Raw genomic sequence first — 3,814 nt, forward strand, 5'->3', positions numbered from 1 at the left:
CAAGCATGCGTAACTAATAATACTTTAACATTTGTCTCAAAGACATCCTTATGCTGAGCATTTTAAACTTGAATTTTCATGGTTCGTAGGAAAAATGGAATTTACATGCTTTTCCTTGAAATCCTTGAATATTTTCAAAATATCTTTAAAAAGAAATCTTTTTTTTCCAATTATCACGTTCTTTCATGAATAACTGCATTTTTTTTGTAAGAACTTCTTTCTTACCTCATTGGTGCAGATGAACGTGACGAGTCGAGGTGTTGGGTCCCTTTAATCTTTCCCTTTTAGTCATATTATAGTCTAGTGCTATCATTCTAGACTAAGGCTTGAAATAAGGTTCTTGGGTCCAGAGCGAAAGAACGGTGCTCTGATACCACTCTGTCACGACCACAACTCCCTAGTGCTAGTGAGCGTAGCTATTTCGCGACTAAACAATTCTCAATAATCAAGGGACAACAATAAAAGGATGAAATCACTTAAATCAATAGTATCAAAGGCATATGGGTACATAGTCAAAACGTGTTCAGAGTATCAAGACTAAGTTCATAGCTTTCTAGCACATAATTCTAGATTTGCAGCGGAAGAGTCCAAGACAAAATAGCACGTATGAAGACATGCTACTTTGGGCTACCTAACTACTTATTTAAAAAGCTTGTCCCAACACCTTCGCCTGCTCGTCCACGTTCAACCTGCACATTTGAAAATAACATGCAGGGCTGAGTATTTGATATACTCAGTGGGCACATTGCCAAAAATGGTTCTATCTTTAATTGTCAATGCCACAGTTGAGTGATCACGGGGTTTTACTTAAAAGACCCGAGTCACTAAAATACTTTTCCTTGAGTAAAGATTTGATTGCGCAATCACATAACATAGATATACCATATCTGAAACTGATGTGAACCGGGAATGTGGCCACATTCCACGACGGTCACTGGACCGGCCAACCCCTTTTGTTAGCTCACGGTCCCCTTATGTGTACACTAGTCCGAGTAGGGTTTGCGGCCCTACTGGGACCCGAATTCGATTTAACTTAAATTGGCATAGCCAAGCAGATAGGTAATCATAAAACAAAACATGGCATGACAACATACTTGAGCAAAGAATCACATTTTCATACTGAAATCACGTTTTAAAAGAATGCCCACCTCAAAAGCTAAAGCTCCTTCCGAAATTTCCTTAACTTGGTCTTAGATGACGTTCGAAGACGTCCCTTTAGGAAATAAAATGATACTTTAATTAGACTTTAAGAAGTCAAATAAACGTAAACATGAATGCATCCTAAGTGCGTGGTCATTTTATTCTTCTTCTTAGTCTTCTAGAAAAGTTCTAGAAATCTTGAAACATTAATTAAATCGGAAGGTTTAATTTATTATAGAAACTTAAGACATTATTCATTTAACCTTGAGGGTACTACTTTGTACTTTCCATGTATTAAATTATCATCTCGGAATTTAATTAGCGAACCATCACATAAAAATTGATTGAGCAACTAGTCCATTTAATTTATTCACTTAGTCCGACTAAGAAAAGAATAAATTAGTCCAATCCTTTAAATACTTTCAGGCCCAAGCTTCTAATTAAATCTTTAGCCCACGCCTTTATTTAATTCCTTAGCCCATATTTTTAATTAAAGAGGCCCAAAACAATGAATCAAGCCCAACACATACTCCCCATCTCCAAAGTCTCTTCTCTCGTTCCCAACACACAATTCCCAAATTGAAGAAACAATCCCTAAATTGAAAGGGGATTTAGATCGAGGAAGGAGCAGCGACGCCTCTTCTTCGCCGTCCGTCGGTAACTGCTCCGGTCATCATCTCCGGTGGGCGCTGAAACTCCGGCGACATCGTCCATCCCGTCAGAAATCCTTCAGCTCTCCGTCGAGCTGCGGTCCTTCCGCGTTTCACGCGCCTCTTGCCGAGGTCGCTGCTGGACGGACGGGCTGCTGTATAGCCGGGACAACTTGCTGTCGGCGCACAGCCTGCCCGCCACCTCGCGTCCTCCCATCGTTGGTGTCGCGCCGTCGGAGAAGGAGAGGAAGCATCGCCTCTCTATCTCTCTGCACACACGGCTCCGCACGGGCGAGCTGCAGTTCTGCCTGCGGCTATCTCCACCGTCGTCCTCGCAGGTGCCGTTACTGCTCCCGACATCCGGTTCGCGAGACCCCGCACCTTAGGCAGATCCAACTTTCCCTTAAAGCTAACCCTTTTATCTTGTTCCTTAGTGTAGCCGTTTAATTTGGGCAGAAACTTATGAGATTTAAACAAAATTTCTTGCATTTGATTATTGTGGTAACACTTGGTTGGGTTTTGCTTATTATGTAAAGTTAGCATCTTTCCTTTGAACCCACTGTATAGGCTACTATGAAAATTGTTGATAAAGCATTTCAAGTATAGCTAGCATTTTCTTTGTGAAATAACACTTAGCATGTTGTTCCTTGAGTTTCCCTTGTAAAGACTACCTATGGTTTGAAATCTAGAATCTAAGTTTTGGGCTTCTTCATGATGATATGGAAAATTATATGGGAGAAGGATAGAGGTGTATTACCTCTTGGAGTAGTTACTGATTCCTTTCCTCTGCTCCTAGAACTCAAGGTTCACTCCCCACTCTGAAATTCTTGTTGTAATGTAAGGGAAAGGAGTGAGCTTATGTTTTAGCATGAAAACTTGTGGGAATGAGGAAAAAGGCATGTTACCTAAGGAGCGTAGAACTTCCTGCAGGTACTATGCAGAAAACTCTTCCCCCAACTCACTCACACTCACTCTTGCTATGGTGGCTGAAAAACTTGAATAAGAGGGAGGGGATTTTGAGAGTGGTATGGGGTTCTTATAGGCAAACCTTGGTGTACTTAGGAGAATTAAATGGAGCTGCCAGACTCTTTGTTTTCATGTTGCAAGTGAATCGTCCTTTTTAAGATCTTCACTAAGCTTTTAATTAATACATTCGTCTCTTTCTTGAAGCACAAGTACTCCCTTCATAAAATCACTTGTTTGCTTATTGCAGGGTGGTATTGTAGGGAATAGTAGTCTGTAGGTGTTGTTTTGAGAAGGATGTTGCAGGTATTGACTTTCCTCTTTTTGAGTAAGTCTTTGGTCTCCTTAAGCAAAGGTATTGCTGCCATCTTTCCTTAAGTGTAAGCTGCTGTCGAGAGAGGGGGTTTTAGGGGCTGACCTTGCCATTCTCAATTCCCTCTTTAATAAAGCCTTGTTGTTTCACTTCTCCAAAAAGGATGTCCCTTAGATTCCTCTTGTTTGTAGGCATTTATTGTTTGTCTTATCTTGCAGGTGAGGGAAAAGGGCTTGGGTGCTACGCTGCTGTTCGAGACGTGGGCTTGCTGCCCCGGGCCCGATGGGCTGTTCGGAACGGGCTGTGATTTGGGCTTGGGAGAAAGAGGCCCAAAGTCCAAGCATAATAAGATTTTAGTTTCTTAAACTCTTTTGGCCCATTCATGGTTATTTGTAATAGTATAGTATCACATATTCTTTTCTTTCCATTCATAATTCATACGTAAGGTGATCATGTAAGTTAATGTATTATTCGAGATGTAAGCGAACACTTTAGTTCGGAAAGGACGTCTTCACATTCTTTTTCAAAAGTTCAATTTATTTCATAACGTAACTTAGATTGTTTTAGTTCGTTCGATTATCTCTAACTTTTGTCTTTGCGAACTAACAACATTGAGCATTATCAAAGGGTAACGAGTTCCACTTAACTCAACGAAGCAAGAGAATGACATTTCTCTAGTTCGACATTTAATCATAAAGGAAAAGGGTAATAATAATAAAAAAAAAATGCGGGTATTATAGATAAGGTT

General features: G+C 40.4%; 2 long non-coding RNA genes across 2 annotated transcripts; one reads left to right on the forward strand and one right to left on the reverse strand.

Annotated features, from left to right (window-relative positions):
- Window positions 1-465: 465 nt before the first annotated feature.
- LOC125197806 lies at window positions 466-1,215 on the reverse strand. The gene is made up of 2 exons (XR_007172244.1): window positions 1,149-1,215; window positions 466-689 (listed from the first exon to the last, which is right to left on the reverse strand). It is a non-coding gene; the product is annotated as an uncharacterized LOC125197806 (long non-coding RNA).
- On the forward strand, window positions 1,197-3,595 carry LOC125197805. Its single transcript, XR_007172243.1, has 2 exons — window positions 1,197-2,128; window positions 2,721-3,595. It is a non-coding gene; the product is annotated as an uncharacterized LOC125197805 (long non-coding RNA).
- Window positions 3,596-3,814: the final 219 nt, after the last annotated feature.

Source organism: Salvia hispanica, unplaced genomic scaffold (assembly GCF_023119035.1).
Source record: "Salvia hispanica cultivar TCC Black 2014 unplaced genomic scaffold, UniMelb_Shisp_WGS_1.0 HiC_scaffold_100, whole genome shotgun sequence".
Taxonomy (NCBI): Eukaryota; Viridiplantae; Streptophyta; class Magnoliopsida; order Lamiales; family Lamiaceae; genus Salvia; species Salvia hispanica.